This window comes from Euprymna scolopes, chromosome 27 (genome assembly GCF_053919585.1).
Source record: "Euprymna scolopes isolate OS-2025 chromosome 27, ASM5391958v1, whole genome shotgun sequence".
Lineage (NCBI taxonomy): Eukaryota > Metazoa > Mollusca > Cephalopoda > Sepiida > Sepiolidae > Euprymna > Euprymna scolopes.
Genome location: NC_136508.1, coordinates 641,052 through 660,261, shown reverse-complemented (window position 1 = coordinate 660,261; position 19,210 = coordinate 641,052). Strand labels below are relative to the sequence as shown.

The 19,210-nt window shown below is 34.2% G+C and overlaps 1 protein-coding gene and 5 pseudogenes across 12 annotated transcripts in view; 1 reads left to right on the top strand and 5 right to left on the bottom strand.

Annotated features, from left to right (window-relative positions):
- LOC145248787 (kin of IRRE-like protein 1) overlaps positions 1 to 19,210 on the top strand; it is a 2,909,730-nt gene that overhangs the window by 2,587,629 nt on the left and 302,891 nt on the right. The gene's annotated exons all lie outside the window — the stretch shown is intronic.
- LOC145249181 (U2 spliceosomal RNA) lies at positions 8,126 to 8,259 on the bottom strand (annotated as a pseudogene).
- Positions 9,207 to 9,340, bottom strand: LOC145249209 (U2 spliceosomal RNA; annotated as a pseudogene).
- Positions 10,293 to 10,426, bottom strand: LOC145249208 (U2 spliceosomal RNA; annotated as a pseudogene).
- Positions 11,347 to 11,480, bottom strand: LOC145249207 (U2 spliceosomal RNA; annotated as a pseudogene).
- On the bottom strand, positions 12,422 to 12,555 carry LOC145249206 (U2 spliceosomal RNA; annotated as a pseudogene).

Below are 19,210 nucleotides of genomic sequence, written 5' to 3'. Positions count from 1 at the left end.
TCATAGCTAGTCATAGCTTGCAGCATCTGCCGGAACAGATACTACACTTTGATCTTATATATTTTATTGCTGATAAAAACATGAATTATACAATATTAAAATTGAACAAAACAATATTATTATTCACAACAAAATTAGGCACAAGGCCCTATATGAAATTGGGAAGGGTATAGGGTCTTGGATGTAGCTTCATTATCAGATTCCATTATATTAATATACAATCATTGTTATAATATGCAAGTGACCTCCCTTGAATGCAGCTTCATTGTCGAATTCCATTATATTTATATACAATCATTGTTATAATATGCAAATGACCTCCCTTGAGTGTAGCTTCATTGTCGAATTCCATTAGATTAATATACAATCATTGTTATAATATGCAAGTGACTTGCCTTGGATGTGGCTTCATTTTTGAATACCATTAGATTAATATACAATCATTGTTATGATATTCATCTTACCTCCCTTGAATTTAGGGTCATTGTCGAATACCATTAGATTAATATAAAATCATTGGAATAATATGCAAGTGACCTCCCTAGGGTTTAGCTCCATTGTCGAATTCCATTAGATTAATATACAATTATTGTTATAATATATGAGTGACCTTCCTTGTATGTAGCTCCATTGTCGAATTCCATTAGATTAATATACATTCATTGTCATAATATGCGAGTCACCTCCCTTGGATGTAGCTTCATTGTCGAATACCACTAGAATTATATACAATCATTGTCATAATATGTAGGTGACCTCCCTTGGATGTAGCTTCATTGTCAAATACCATTAGATTAATGTAAAATAATTATGATATGCAAGTTACCTCCCTTGGATGTAGCTTCATTGTCGAATTTCATTAGATTAATATACAATCATTGTTATAATATGCAAGTGACCTCCCTTGGATGTAGCTTCATTGTCGAATACCATTAGATTAATATACAATCATTGTTATAACATGCGAGTGACCTCCCTTTGATGTAACTTCATTGGCGACTACCATTAGATTACACAAGTGGCCTCCCTTGGATACCATTAGATTAATATACAATCATTGTTATAATATGCAAATTACCTCCCTTGGATGTAGCCTCATTGTCGAATACCATTAGATTAATATGCAATCAATGTAATATGCCAGTAAATGCTCTTGGATATGGCTTCATAGCTGGATATTTGTACTAGCATAATACCCAGGGTTGCTGGGGATTGTATAAGAAAGGTGGATATATGTACTAGTAAAATACCCGACATTGCCTGGGATTGGATATAATAGATGGGATGTTTCCTAGTAGAATACCTGCAATCGGATCAGATAGGTGGATATTTGTGCTAACAGAATACCCCATATAGGAAGATGGTGTGATTATGTCGTAAAATCATGAAAAATTATTGTCCAAATTAGTAACATATCCAAGAATTATGAAAAATGATGAAATGTGAGTTATTTTTGGTGTGTTTGTAATGAAATAACACACCAGACAATGTCACATTTTAGCAAAAGGAAAGGATATTATGTGGTTAAATTATAAAAAACGATTGTCGAAATTAGTAACATATCCAAGAATTATGAAAAATGATAAAATGTGAGTTATTTGATTGGTGTGTTTATCATGAAATAACCAGAGACAATGTCTCAAAGTTATTATTTTAGCAAGAGCAGAGGGGATTATGTGGGTTAAATCATGAAAAACGATTGTCGAAATTAGTAACATATCCAAGAACTATGAAAAGTTATTAAATGTAAGTTATTTGATTGGTGTGTTTATAATGAAATAAACAGACCAGATATTGTCTCAAAGTTAGTATTTTAGTAAGAGTGGGTCGATTATGTGGGTTAAATCATAAACAATGATTGTCGAATTTAGTAACATATCCAAGAATTATGAAAAATGATTAAATGTGAGTATTTGATTGGTGTGTTCGTAATGAAATAGACAGGCTAGAAGAAGTATCAAAGTTGTTAATTTTGTAAGAGGAAGGGGATCGTGTTGGTTACAGAGGGGGGGCGATTATTTGGGTTACTTCATTAAAAATAATTGTACAAATTAGTAACATATCCAAGAATTATGAAAAATGGTAAAATGTGAGTAACTTGATAGGTATGTTTGTAATGAAAAAAAACAGCCATACAATGTCTGAAACTTATTATTTTAGTGATAGGAAGTGGCGATGAAAAATTATTGTCGAAATTAGTAATATATCCAAGAATTATGAAAAATGACGTTTTAGTTATTTGATTGGTGTGTTTATAATGAAATAAACAGCCCAGTCAATGTAGCAAATTTATAATTTTAGTAAGAATTGGGCGATTAGATGTGCGCACTCATTAAATTTGATTGTCGAAATTCATAACATATCCAAGAATTATGAAAAAATGATGAAATGTGAGGTATTTTATTGATGTGTTTGTAATGAAATAAACAGCTTAGAAATGTCTCAAAGGTATCATTTTAGTAAGAGGAGAGGGATTATGTGATTGAACTCAGAAAAAATGACGTTTAAAATTAGCAACATATTCAAAAATTATGAAAAATGATGAAATGTGAGTTATTTGATTGGTATATTCATAATGAAGTAGACATACCAGACAATTTATGAAAGTTATTATTTTAGCAAGAGATGGCGATTATTTGGGTTACTTCATTAAAAATAATCGTCGCAATTAGTAACATATCCAAGAATTATGAAAAATGATATTATGTTAGTTACTTCTTTGGTGGGTTTTTAATGAAATAACTAGCCATACAATGTCTAAAAGTTATTATTTTAGTGATAGAAGGGGGCGATAATGTGGATTTACTCACGAAGTGATAGTCGATATTGGTAACATACCATAGCCTATGTATCAATGTTTTTATTTTAGTAAGAGTGGTGGCGATAATGTAAGTTAAATCACGTGACATGGTTGTTGAAATTTGTAACATATCACAAAAATTATAAAAAAATGATTAAATGTGAGTTATTTTGATGATGTGTTTGTAATGAAAAACCAACTAAGACAATGTCTTAAAGTTATTATTTTAGACAGGTGAGCGATAATGTGGGTTAAAATGTCGAAATTTGTAACAATCCAAGAATTATGGGATTCAACGAGATACGTTAACATATATACTTACAGATTACCAGGAGTCACCCTGGATTCAATGAGATACATGCAAATGTATGCAAGCACAATACACGGTCGCCTGGGATGGAATGAGATAGATGCAAATATATACTAGCAGAATACTTGGCATTGCCTTGGATTGAATTAGATTGATTGAAATATATACTAACAAAATACCTTGCGTCACCCAGGATTTAATGAGATTGATTGAGATATATATACTAGCAAAACACCCAGCGTTGCCCGGGATTAAATGAAATAGGCGAGAATATATATTAGTAAAATACCTGGCATCGCTTGGGATTTGATGAGATAAATGTGTTGTATCAATTTATTTTTATTTCGGACTATTATTCTCATCTTTATTAGTTGTTGTTTTTTTTTTCTTTTTTTTATTGTTTTTTTTTTTTTTTGTTTATTCACAACGTTTCGGCTAACTATTCCTCTGGCCTTCGTCAGGTGATAACCGCGACGGATGGCAGTGATGGCTGAGAATGCAGTTAGGAGATTCAAAGTTCCTATCCGTCGTGGTTACCACCTGACGAAGGCCAGAGGAATAGTTGGCCGAAACGTTGTGAATAAACAAAAAAAACAATAATAAAAAAAAAGATTAAAAAAAAAAACAACAACTAATAAAGATGAGAATAATAGTCCAAAATAAAAATAAATAAATATATAATGCTCATCTCAAAAATGAATTCCAATCAAGGAATAATATATATATATACCAATCGGTACGGACCCAACTATGGTAGATCAGATAATAAATAAACGTGGATTTATAAGATCAAAGAATCCAACCTTGATCGCCTTCGGGGCCCGTGGCGCAGTTGATAGAGACGTTGAATCTCTACAGTTCCAGATGAACATTGTCTGAAGATAGCGGTTTCAATCCCATCCAAAGCGTGCCAGAGGTTAATTGGTCAAAATGTGGTGAGACGACAACAACTACGGATGGCAGTGATGGCTGAGAATGCAGTTAGGAGATTCAAAGTTCCTATCCGTCGCGGTTACCACCTGACGAAGGCCAGAGGAATAGTTGGCATAAATAAACAGGAAAGAGTGATAGGAAGTGATAAGAAGAATAAGAGTTCATTGAGAGATAAGTAACGTTACTTGCAGTTGACTGGCTAGTCAGAAACACGGTGGTGACTCATGGCCCCACCGGAGCGGTGTTTGTCACATCTTGACTGGTTGAGCGTTCAGTAGAAAAGAGGGTGAAATATGAGAAACAGGAAGTGACGTAGCTAGGTCGCTCTTCTGAGTTAAAAGGGCGACAATCGAGTAAGGCTGAGAATGCAGTTAGGAGATTCAAAGTTCCTATCCGTCGCGGTTACCACCTGACGAAGGCCAGAGGAATAGTTGGCCAAAACGTTGTGAATAAACAAAAAACCAATAAAAAAAAAATATCAAAAAAGCAACAACTAATAAAGATAAGAATAAATTAATAAAAATAAATTAATATATAATGCTCATCTCAAAAATGAATTCCAATTAAGGAATAATATATATATATAAACGTGTTGTATATTACTCATTCTTTCATATACATGCTATAAATGACCTACCCTAGGTAAGATACAATTATTTCATATGTGTAATACCCGTCTTATGTAGGTAAAATATTCTTTTGTTCGAAATAACAAATGATACATAAACATACAAAATTCTTCTCTCATAAGAATAACAAATATATTACAAAACCAAATTCAATTTTCTCATTGTTTATACTATCCCGAGCAACGCCGGGTAGCCCCGCTAGTATATATATCTATAAATATAAAAGCGAAAATGTATGTATGTGTGTTCGCTTTTTCTGTGTGTCAACAAAAGGCTTTTTTTCAAAGAAGCGGTCGCTCGCTTCACAACTTTGTAAAACTTTTTATATCACATATAAATCGTAATATCTCACAGTTAACAACGAAGCTCGCCTGTCTATTTAATTTGCTTGACTTTGGGAAGATAAATATTCAACATTTGTCGCTCGCTGCATGTGGGTTAGTCTTTTTCCTATAACATCTTGGGAAACGTTCCTGCAGTAAATGAAATACTATCCCGCAGTCAAACTTGACCTCATTAAGTCATTAAAACGGGCACCTGCGAAATCCAAGTAATTAAATAATTTCAAACGTGTTTCCGTTTGCATCTCGCGGTGGGGCAATGGTAAACGTTGCATTTTTTTTTTTTTTTTTTTTTTCACACTTTAATTTACAACTTTGCCTCAAGGGTTCGGGTTCGATCCTCATACTTACCTACCAAAATATTTTTTAACCCCCCCCCCATCCCCGGAGTTTCCACACACACCTCCAAACATCCGGACAACGCCGGGTACCCCTCGCTAGTCTTCTATATATATAAAAGCCAAACGTCTGTGTGTATGTATGTATGTTTGTTTGTAACGCTAAAACTTTTGAAAGGCGGAACCAAACTTGACAAATTTGGTATCATATCGAAGCCCCATCACCCGGATGACAAATATCGAAATTTCACGTCAAACGGACCACTAGAAGTTGGTCAACTGATCAGTTATCTTCGAGGGGGGCCCCCAAAAAACCTGTCATTATCTATATATATAAAAGACAAATGTTTGTTTGTAACGCTAAAACTTGAGATGAAAGATTCCTCTCCCCTAAGAATAAAACATATGTTCAATATCTGCTTTTGTTTTTTCATTGTTTATACGGTCCCGAGCAACGCCGGGTAGCCCTGCTAGTCTATATATATAAATCTCAAACGTCTGTGTGTATGTATGTTTGTTTGTAACGCTAAAACTTTTGACAGACACAACCAGAGTTGACAAATGTGGTATCATATTGAAGCCCCATCACCCGGATGACAAATATCGAAATTTCACGTCAAACGGACCACTAAAAGTGGGTCAACTGATCAGTTTTCTTCAAGGGGGGGGGCTCAAATCCCAAACATCTGTGTGTATGTTGGTTTGTATGTAACGCTAAAACTTTTGACAGACACAACCAAACTTGACAAATTTGCTATCATTTTGAAGCCCCATCACCCGGATGACAAATAACGAAATTTCACGTCAAACGGATCACTAGAAGTAGGTCAACTGATCAGTTTTCTTCAAGGGGGGCCCTCCAAAAACCTGTCATTATCTTCTATATATATAAATCTCAAACGTCTGTGTGTATGTATGTTTGTTTGTAACGCTAAAACTTTTGACAGACACAACCAGAGTTGACAAATGTGGTATCATATTGAAGCCCCATCACCCGGATGACAAATATCGAAATTTCACGTCAAACGGACCACTAAAAGTGGGTCAACTGATCAGTTTTCTTCAAGGGGGGCCCCCAAATCCCAAACATCTGTGTGTATGTAGGTTTGTATGTAACGCTAAAACTTTTGACAGACACAACCAAACTTGACAAATTTGCTATCATTTTGAAGCCCCATCACCCGGATGACAAATAACGAAATTTCACGTCAAACGGATCACTAGAAGTAGGTCAACTGATCAGTTTTCTTCAAGGGGGGCCCTCCAAAAACCTGTCATTATCTATATATATGAATCTCAAACGTCTGTGTGTATGTATGTTTGTTTGTAACGCTAAAACTTTTGACAGACACAACCAGAGTTGACAAATGTGGTATCATATTGAAGCCCCATCACCCGGATGACAAATATCGAAATTTCACGTCAAACGGACCACTAAAAGTGGGTCAACTGATCAGTTTTCTTCAAGGGGGGGGGGCTCAAATCCCAAACATCTGTGTGTATGTTGGTTTGTATGTAACGCTAAAACTTTTGACAGACACAACCAAACTTGACAAATTTGCTATCATTTTGAAGCCCCATCACCCGGATGACAAATAACGAAATTTCACGTCAAACGGATCATTAGAAGTAGGTCAACTGATCAGTTTTCTTCAAGGGGGGCTCTCCAAAAACCTGTCATCATTACATTGTTGTTACGGTCCCGGGCAACGCCGGGTAGCCCTGCTAGTCTTCTATATATATAAAAGGCAAAAATCGGTGTGTATGTATGTATGTATGTATGTATGTATGTATGTTTGTTTGTAACGCTAAAACTTTTGAAAGACGGAACCAGAGTTGACAAATTTGGTATCATATTGCACCTTGATCACCCGGATGACAAATATCGAAATTTCACGTCAAACGGACCAGTAGAAAGGGGTCAACTGATCGTTTTTCTCCTAGGGGGGCCCCCCAAAAAACCTGTCATTTTAACGTTATTCAATACGTGTCACGTGACGTGACGTCAGCTCAAACTTTTGACAGACACAACCAAAGTTGACAAATTATGTATCATATTGAACCTTGATCACCCGCATGACAAATATCGAAATTCCACACCAAACGGACCATTAAAAGGGGGTGAACTGATCATTTCTCTCCTAGGGGGGCCCCCCAAAAAACCTGTCATTTTAATGTTAATATTACATAATCCAAAAACGCTTAGTCATGTCACGTGACGTGACGTCAACATCCAGTAATGGCGAACAAATGTAAACAAACACTTTGTTTTACCGATACTTTTGTAATTTCTCTTCTGCTTTGTTCTAGAGATTATTAAACTCCATGACAATGTCTCCAACGTATTTAACTGGTTAAAAATAGTATTTATACAAGAGTTTTAACGAAAAATATCAGGAAAAAATGTACAGGAATAAAAAAAAATTCAGCTTTCAAAATATTCGTCGATAAAAAAACCGATCTTTATATTTACGCTAGCCATTTTGTATATTACCACGTGACCTGCTATCTCTTAAACTGGAGGGGGGGGGGATCCACTTGAATCCAACAAAACCAGTAATTTTTTTTTTCTATTATATATACAGCATTTTCTATAAAATTAAGTGTAGACTTTATAATTAAAACAAAAAATGTTATTCATACTAAAAAAAAAAAACGCTTAGTCATGTCACGTGACGTGACGTCAACATCCACTAATGGCGAACAATTGTACCTATTTACTATGCCTCCCCACGGGACAGAGTTAGACACCAGGGTCGTTTTTTAACGTGGAGAAAAGGTACAAAAATAAAAATTGTCTCAGTCGTGGAGGATTTCTCCTCCACCGAAAGAGAACAAGAAATAGAAGTGCAGCATCTGAAGAACAGATACTACACTTTGATCTTGACCAAAAGGCCAAGAATGCGAACAATTGTAAATAACAACTTTTTTCACAAAACCAACACCGTCTTTCTTTTTTTTCTCTCTCTATCTCTCTCTCACACACTTACTCTTCCCTCTCTCTCACCCTCTTTCTCTTGACGTCACACCACTGTTAAACTGTGGGGGGGGGGAACACATTCCCAGGCATTATCTCCTATAGATGCACATTTTATTAGAAATTCAGCTTTCAAAATATTAGACGATAATAAAAATATAAAACCAACACCCTCTTTCTCTTTTCTCTCTCTCTCACCAACTTACTCTTCTCTCTCTCTCACCCTCTTTCTCTTGACCTCCTACTACTGTTAAACTGTGTGTGGGGGGGGGAAGAGGCAGCTTGAAAACCAACAAAAACAGTGCACAGTTTCCCAAGCATTTGGGGTGGGAAGGGGGGGAAGAAGCCGAGCGCACAGTTTCGTGTGAGAGAGAGAGAACAATTCTCAACCTATATACTCAACAAATTTTTTATCTACAGATTTGAAAGTTTGTATATAGGGTATTCAGACATATGGAAATATATCTAGCATAATCTATCTATTATATCTATAAAAGTGAAAATGTGTGTGTGTGTGAGGTAGCCAGAGAGAGAGAGAGAGAGAGAGAGAGAGAGAGAGAGAGAGAGAGACAACAATTCTCAACCTATATATTCAATACATTTTTTATCTACAGATTTGAAAATTTGTATATAGGGTATTCAGACATATGGAAATATATCTAGCATAATCTATCTATTATATCTATAAAAGTGAAAATGTGTGTGTGTGTGTGTGTGTGTGCGTAAGAGAGAGAGAGAACAATTCTCAACCTATATACTCAACGTATTTTTATCTACGGATTTTAAACTTTGTATATAGGGTATTCAGACATATAGAAATATATCTAGCATAATCTATACATTATATCTATAAAAGTGAGAATGTGAGTGTGTGAGAGAGAGAGTACAAAAATAAAAATTGTCTCAGTCGTGGAGGATTTCTCCTCCACCGAAAGAGAACAAGAAATAGAAGTGCAGCATCTGAAGAACAGATACTACACTTTGATCTTGACCAAAAGGCCAAGAATGCGAACAATTGTAAATAACAACTTTTTTCACAAAACCAACACCGTCTTTCTTTTTTTTCTCTCTCTTTCTCTCTCTCACCCACTTACTCTTCCCTCTCTCTCACCCTCTTTCTCTTGACGTCACACCACTGTTAAACTGTGGGGGGGGGGAACACATTCCCAGGCATTATCTCCTATAGATGCACATTTTATTAGAAATTCAGCTTTCAAAATATTAGACGATAATAAAAATATAAAACCAACACCCTCTTTCTCTTTTCTCTCTCTCTCACCAACTTACTCTTCTCTCTCTCTCACCCTCTTTCTCTTGACCTCCTACTACTGTTAAACTGTGTGTGGGGGGGGGGAAGAGGCAGCTTGAAAACCAACAAAAACAGTGCACAGTTTCCCAAGCATTTGGGGTGGGAAGGGGGGGAAGAAGCCGAGCGCACAGTTTCGTGTGAGAGAGAGAGAACAATTCTCAACCTATATACTCAACAAATTTTTTATCTACAGATTTGAAAGTTTGTATATAGGGTATTCAGACATATGGAAATATATCTAGCATAATCTATCTATTATATCTATAAAAGTGAAAATGTGTGTGTGTGTGAGGTAGCCAGAGAGAGAGAGAGAGAGAGAGAGAGAGAGAGAGAGAGAGACAACAATTCTCAACCTATATATTCAATACATTTTTTATCTACAGATTTGAAAATTTGTATATAGGGTATTCAGACATATGGAAATATATCTAGCATAATCTATCTATTATATCTATAAAAGTGAAAATGTGTGTGTGTGTGTGTGTGTGTGTGTGTGTGCGTAAGAGAGAGAGAGAACAATTCTCAACCTATATACTCAACGTATTTTTATCTACGGATTTTAAACTTTGTATATAGGGTATTCAGACATATAGAAATATATCTAGCATAATCTATACATTATATCTATAAAAGTGAGAATGTGAGTGTGTGAGAGAGAGAGTACAAAAATAAAAATTGTCTCAGTCGTGGAGGATTTCTCCTCCACCGAAAGAGAACAAGAAATAGAAGTGCAGCATCTGAAGAACAGATACTACACTTTGATCTTGACCAAAAGGCCAAGAATGCGAACAATTGTAAATAACAACTTTTTTCACAAAACCAACACCGTCTTTCTTTTTTTTCTCTCTCTTTCTCTCTCTCACCCACTTACTCTTCCCTCTCTCTCACCCTCTTTCTCTTGACGTCACACCACTGTTAAACTGTGGGGGGGGGGAACACATTCCCAGGCATTATCTCCTATAGATGCACATTTTATTAGAAATTCAGCTTTCAAAATATTAGACGATAATAAAAATATAAAACCAACACCCTCTTTCTCTTTTCTCTCTCTCTCACCAACTTACTCTTCTCTCTCTCTCACCCTCTTTCTCTTGACCTCCTACTACTGTTAAACTGTGTGTGGGGGGGGGGAAGAGGCAGCTTGAAAACCAACAAAAACAGTGCACAGTTTCCCAAGCATTTGGGGTGGGAAGGGGGGGAAGAAGCCGAGCGCACAGTTTCGTGTGAGAGAGAGAGAACAATTCTCAACCTATATACTCAACAAATTTTTTATCTACAGATTTGAAAGTTTGTATATAGGGTATTCAGACATATGGAAATATATCTAGCATAATCTATCTATTATATCTATAAAAGTGAAAATGTGTGTGTGTGTGAGGTAGCCAGAGAGAGAGAGAGAGAGAGAGACAACAATTCTCAACCTATATATTCAATACATTTTTTATCTACAGATTTGAAAATTTGTATATAGGGTATTCAGACATATGGAAATATATCTAGCATAATCTATCTATTATATCTATAAAAGTGAAAATGTGTGTGTGTGTGTGTGCGTAAGAGAGAGAGAGAACAATTCTCAACCTATATACTCAACATATTTTTATCTACGGATTTTAAACTTTGTATATAGGGTATTCAGACATATAGAAATATATCTAGCATAATCTATACATTATATCTATAAAAGTGAGAATGTGAGTGTGTGAGAGAGAGAGTACAAAAATAAAAATTGTCTCAGTCGTGGAGGATTTCTCCTCCACCGAAAGAGAACAAGAAATAGAAGTGCAGCATCTGAAGAACAGATACTACACTTTGATCTTGACCAAAAGGCCAAGAATGCGAACAATTGTAAATAACAACTTTTTTCACAAAACCAACACCGTCTTTCTTTTTTTTCTCTCTCTTTCTCTCTCTCACCCACTTACTCTTCCCTCTCTCTCACCCTCTTTCTCTTGACGTCACACCACTGTTAAACTGTGGGGGGGGGAACACATTCCCAGGCATTATCTCCTATAGATGCACATTTTATTAGAAATTCAGCTTTCAAAATATTAGACGATAATAAAAATATAAAACCAACACCCTCTTTCTCTTTTCTCTCTCTCTCACCAACTTACTCTTCTCTCTCTCTCACCCTCTTTCTCTTGACCTCCTACTACTGTTAAACTGTGTGTGGGGGGGGGGGGAAGAGGCAGCTTGAAAACCAACAAAAACAGTGCACAGTTTCCCAAGCATTTGGGGTGGGAAGGGGGGGAAGAAGCCGAGCGCACAGTTTCGTGTGAGAGAGAGAGAACAATTCTCAACCTATATACTCAACAAATTTTTTATCTACAGATTTGAAAGTTTGTATATAGGGTATTCAGACATATGGAAATATATCTAGCATAATCTATCTATTATATCTATAAAAGTGAAAATGTGTGTGTGTGTGAGGTAGCCAGAGAGAGAGAGAGAGAGAGAGAGAGAGAGAGAGAGAGACAACAATTCTCAACCTATATATTCAATACATTTTTTATCTACAGATTTGAAAATTTGTATATAGGGTATTCAGACATATGGAAATATATCTAGCATAATCTATCTATTATATCTATAAAAGTGAAAATGTGTGTGTGTGTGTGTGTGTGCGTAAGAGAGAGAGAGAACAATTCTCAACCTATATACTCAACGTATTTTTATCTACGGATTTTAAACTTTGTATATAGGGTATTCAGACATATAGAAATATATCTAGCATAATCTATACATTATATCTATAAAAGTGAGAATGTGAGTGTGTGAGAGAGAGAGTACAAAAATAAAAATTGTCTCAGTCGTGGAGGATTTCTCCTCCACCGAAAGAGAACAAGAAATAGAAGTGCAGCATCTGAAGAACAGATACTACACTTTGATCTTGACCAAAAGGCCAAGAATGCGAACAATTGTAAATAACAACTTTTTTCACAAAACCAACACCGTCTTTCTTTTTTTTCTCTCTCTTTCTCTCTCTCACCCACTTACTCTTCCCTCTCTCTCACCCTCTTTCTCTTGACGTCACACCACTGTTAAACTGTGGGGGGGGGGAACACATTCCCAGGCATTATCTCCTATAGATGCACATTTTATTAGAAATTCAGCTTTCAAAATATTAGACGATAATAAAAATATAAAACCAACACCCTCTTTCTCTTTTCTCTCTCTCTCACCAACTTACTCTTCTCTCTCTCTCACCCTCTTTCTCTTGACCTCCTACTACTGTTAAACTGTGTGTGTGGGGGGGGGAAGAGGCAGCTTGAAAACCAACAAAAACAGTGCACAGTTTCCCAAGCATTTGGGGTGGGAAGGGGGGGAAGAAGCCGAGCGCACAGTTTCGTGTGAGAGAGAGAGAACAATTCTCAACCTATATACTCAACAAATTTTTTATCTACAGATTTGAAAGTTTGTATATAGGGTATTCAGACATATGGAAATATATGTAGCATAATCTATCTATTATATCTATAAAAGTGAAAATGTGTGTGTGTGTGAGGTAGCCAGAGAGAGAGAGAGAGAGAGAGAGAGAGAGAGAGACAACAATTCTCAACCTATATATTCAATACATTTTTTATCTACAGATTTGAAAATTTGTATATAGGGTATTCAGACATATGGAAATATATCTAGCATAATCTATCTATTATATCTATAAAAGTGAAAATGTGTGTGTGTGTGTGTGTGTGTGCGTAATAGAGAGAGAGAACAATTCTCAACCTATATACTCAACGTATTTTTATCTACGGATTTTAAACTTTGTATATAGGGTATTCAGACATATAGAAATATATCTAGCATAATCTATACATTATATCTATAAAAGTGAGAATGTGAGTGTGTGAGAGAGAGAGAACAATTCTCAACCTATATATTACACAAATTTTTTACCTACAGATTTGAAAATTTGTATATTGGGTATTCAGACATATGGAAATATATCTAGCATAATCGATCTATTATATCTATAAAAGTCAGAATGTTTGCGTGTGGTTGTGTGTGTAAGGTTGCGAGAGAGAGAGAGAGAGAACAATTCTCAACCTATCTATTCAATAAATTTGTTATCTACAGATTTGACCATTTGTATATAGGGTATTCAGACATATGGAAATATATCCAGCATAATCTATCTATTATATCCATAAAAGTGAGAATGTGTGCGTGAGAGAGAGAGAGAGAGAGAGAGTAAGTACAATTCTCACCCTATATATTCAACATATTTTTTATCTACCGATTAGAAAATTTGTATATAGGGTATTCAGACATATGGAAATATATCTAGCATAATCTATCTATTATATCTAGAAAAGTGAGAATGTGTGTGAAAGAGAGAGAGAGAAGAGAGAGAGAGAGAACAATTCTCAACCTATATATTCAACTAATTTTTATGTACAGATCTGAAAATTTGTATACAGGGTATTCAGACATATGGAAATATATCTAGCATAATCTATTATATCTATAAAAGGTAGAATGTGTGTGTGTGTGTGTGAGTGAGTGAGTGAGTGAGTGAGAGAGAGAGAGAGAGAACAATTCTCAACCTATATACTCAACAAATTTTGTATCTACAGATTTGATAATTTGTATATAGGGTATTCAGACATAAGGAAATATATCTAGCATAATCTATCTATTATATCTATAAAAGTGAGAATGTGTGTGAAAGAGAGAGAGAGAGAACAATTCTCAACCTATATATTCAACAAATTCTATCTTTACAGATTTGAAAATTTGTATATAGGGTATTCAGACATTTGGAAATATATCTAGCATAATCTATTATATCTATAAAAGTGAGAATGTGTGTGTGAGAGAGAGAGAAAGAACAATTCTCAACCTATATACTCAACAAATTTTTTATCTACAGATTTAAAAATTTGTATATAGGGTATTCAGACATATAGAAATATATCTAGCATAACCTATCTATTATATCTATAAAATGACCATGTGTGTGTGTGTGAGAGAGAGAGAGAGAGTCAGAGAGAGAGAGAGAACAATTTTCAGCTTGTGTGTGTGTGAGAAAGAGAGAGAGAGAAAGAGAGGAAGGAAAATTCTCACCCTATATATTCAACAAATTTTTTATCTACATATTAGAAAATTTGGATATAGGGTATTCAGACGTATGGAAATATATCTAGCATAATCTATCTATTATATCTATAAAAGTGAGAATGTGTGTGTGAGAGAGAGAGAAAGAGAGAGAGAGAGAACAATTCTCAACCTATATATTCAACTAATTTTTTATCTACAGATTTGAAAATGTGTATATTGGGTATTCAGACATATGTAAATATATCTGGCATAATCTATGTATTATATCTATAAAAGTGTGAATGTGAGTGATGGAAAGAGCAAAAAATTCTCAACCTATATAACCTATAAAAGTGAGAATATGTGTGAGAGAGAGAGAGAGAGAGAACAATTCTCAACCTATATATTCCACACATTTTTGGGCACAGATTTGGAAATTTGTATATAGGGTAGGCAGACATATAGAAATATATCTAGCATAATCTATCTATTATATCTATAAAAGTGAGAACACGTGTGTTTGTGTGTGTGTGAGAGAGAGAGAGAACAATTCTTAACCTACATACTCAACAAATTTTTTACCTACAGTTTAGAAAATTTGTATATAGGGTATTCAGACATATGGAAATATATCTAGCATAATCTATCTATTATAACTACAAAAGTTAGAATGTGTGTGTGAGAGAGAGAGAGAGAACAATTCTAAACCTATATATTCAACAAATTTTTTATCTACAGATTTGAAACTTTGTATATAGGGTATTCAGACATATGGAAATATATCTAGCATAATCTATCTATTTTATCTATAAAAGTGAGAATGCGTGTGTGTGAGATAGCGAGAGAGAGAGAGAGAAAAAGAGAGAGATAAAAATTCTCAACCTATACATTCAACAAATTTTTTATCCACAGATTTGAACATTTGTATATAGGGTGTTCAGACATATAGAAATATATCTAGCATAATCTATCTATTATATGTATAAAAGTGAGAATGTGTGTGTGTGTGAGAGAGAGGACAATTGTCAACCTATGTATACAACAAATTTTTTATCTACAGATTTCAAAATTTGTATATTGGGCATTCAGACATATTTCAATATATCTGGCATAATCTGTCTATTATATCTATAAAAGTGAGAATGTGTGTGATAGAGAGAGAGAACAATTCTCAACCTATATACTCAACAAATTTTTTATCTACAGATTTGAAAATTTGTATATAGGGTATTCAGACATATGGAAATATATCTAGCATAATCTATTATATCTATAAAAGTGAGAATGTGTGTGTGTGTGTGTGAGAGAGAGAGAGAGAGAGAGAGAGAACAATTCTCAACCCATATACTCAACAAATTCTTTATCTACAGATTTTAAAATTTGTATATAGAGTATTCATACAAATAGAAATATATCTAGGATAATCTTTCTATTATATCTATAAAAGTGAGAATGTGTGTGTGTGTGTGAGCGAGAGAGAGAGAGAGAGAGAGAGAGAGAACAGTTCTCAACCTATACATTCAACAAATTTTTATATATAGGGTATTCAGAAATATCGAAATATATCTAGCATAATCTATTATATCTTTAAAAGTTAGAATGTGTGTGTGTGAGAGATAGAGAGAACAATTCTCAACCTATGCACTCTACAAATTTTTTATCTACAAATTAGAAAATTTGTATATAGGGTATTCACACATATGGAAATATATCTAGCATAATCTATCTATTATATCTATAAAAGTTAGAATGTGTGTGTGAGGTAGCCAGAGAGAGAGAGAGAGAGAGAGTAAGAACAATTTTCAACCTATATATTCAACAAATATTTGATCTACAGATTAGAAAATTTGTATATAGGGTATTCAGACATATGGAAATATATCTAGCATAATCTATCTATTATATCTCTAAAATTGAGAATGTGTGTGTGAGAGAGAGAGAGAGAACAATTTTCAACCTATATACTCAACAAATTTTTTTATCTACAGATTTGAAAATTTGTATATAGGGTATTCAGACATATGGAAATATATCTAGAGTAATCTATCTATTATATCTATAAAAGTGAGAATGCGTGTGTGTGTGAGAGAGAGCGACACAGAACAATTCTCAACCTATATATTCAACAAATTTTTTATGTACAGATCTGAAATATCACATTTGTATAGAAGTAGAAATCTTGATACCTACTCTGATACCTAATAAAAGAAAGGACACTCTTTAGGGCGGATTTTGATTATAACAAGTCACTAATTAGAAATTATAATAAACATTCTAATAATTTAAGAATTTTACCAAAATAAAATTGCATGGTAATCACCCAATTTCTGCCACAAAATTTTGATTGGCAGAACTCATAAACATAAAATATATATTTTCTAATTTCATCTTTTTTTTTTCTTTTTACATAATCTGGTTTGATGTTTTCCCAAATATTCAAATCACTATATTTTGCTGCTTAATATCAAATACAGCAACTGAGTTATTTTTATGCATCAAACAATTACATTTTCTCATTCATCCAAACTAATCACTGAACATCAATTTCATATTTTCTTCACTAAAATATTACTGTGCTTGATGTCATCAAGTGGAGCGGATCATTTTTTTTTCATTTGTTCACACATTTTTCCAATTTATATATATTTTAAAGATTCTTAGCCTATGTCATTGCATACCAATCTGTTTATTAAAAGTTAAGGTTCACTGTAAACACATATGTTACACCAAAATAAAAACGCTTCAGATAATGTCTTGATATTCAATTCAGTTTCTCACATGACATCTTATGAAGTTAGTAGAAATGTTACAGACTTTTGAATCTCAAACACTTTCAATACTGTGCACTGATATTTTCTTTTTTGCAATATAAGCACATTCATGATTTTTTTTACAAACGTTAAAAACTTTCACATTGTGTAGCAATATACTGAAACAATTATAAAAATATTTGTTTTTATTTTGAATGATGCAGGGCATCTGAAGAGAGATTTTTCTAACAAAATGAAAGTATAATTTTTAGCAATAGGTATCTAGGAAAAGGCCACTACATATGTTATAAGTTCCAAATTTCCACAACCTGGCAAATACTGGTACATGCTAGCAAATTTAGATTTGCAATTACAAAATATGATTCTAATTTTTTCCTTTGCTCTTTATTCTAACACTACACTAAGTTTACTGTGTTATTTCGCTACAGTTGATATTGTGTAGAACAATAAGAAAATCATAGTGAACAATGCATTCAACAAAATTTCACACACATTTCTAGATACCTATATCTAATAAGTTCAAAAGAAAGGACACACTTAGGGAGGTATTTTGGTGGTCAAGTCACTAAAAAGAGATTAGCTGGTTTCCCGGCATAGCCCAGGATATAATAAAGATTGACTGAAATACATGTTCTAGCTGGTTTCTAGGCGTTGCCAGGGATGTAATATAGACACATTATGTTGTATATTACCTGTTCTCTTCTCCCTAAGGTAAAACAATTTCATATACATGCTGTAAATTACCTATGCTAGGGATAAAACATGAACAATATCAGTCCTAGGGTAGATAAAACAAATAATACATAGAGATGAAAGATTCCTCTCCCCTAAGAATCAAACATATGTTCAATATCTGCTTTTGTTTTTTCATTGTTTATACGGTCCCGAGCAACGCCGGGTAGCCCTGCTAGTCTAATATATAAAAGGCAAAATGTGTGTGAGTGTATGTGTTTGTATGTTTGCTAAAAACTTTCGACAGACAGAACAAAAATTCACAAACTTGGTATCATATTAAAGCCCCACCCTCCGGACGACAAATATCGAATTTTTGGTCCATTAGGACCAGTCTAAGGGTGTTAGCTAAGCGTTTTCCTCCGAGGGGGGGTACAAAAAGTGACATTTGTTTCGTTTTTCCAATGTATTTAAGTAGTAATAATGGAATGATCTAATGATATTTATACGTAATTAAAAAAACGCTTAGTCATGTCACGTGACGTGACGTCACCATTCAGTAATGGCGATGTCTGTAAATAAACAATTCTTATCGATAAATTTGCGAGAATCATACAATGTCTGTATATCTAAGCTTACACGTTATGAAAATGTTTCCACCGTCATTAACGGGTTAAAAATAGTAATTATACGAGAGTATAACGAAAAATGTCAAGAAAAAATGATAAGGGGGGAAAAAAAATTCAGCTTAAAAATATTCACCTATAAAAAACCGATCGTTATATTTAAGCTAAAAAATGAGCAGCCATTTTCTTTTTTGTATTATTACCACGTGACCTCCTACCTCTGTTAAACTGGAGGGGGGGGCGCTTGAAAAAAAAAACGACGACCTAATTCTATTGAGAGGGAGGAAGGGGAGGCATGAGTTAATCAGCGTTTGTGTGTCACTACAACCTATTTTAATATAATACGAAGTGGGAGTTAATTGATTTGGTGATATAAACCCTCCTTATTTTCAAGTTTTCTTAGTGGGGGTTGGAGCGAAAGATGAGACCACTTGAATTCAAAGAACAGATACTACACTTTG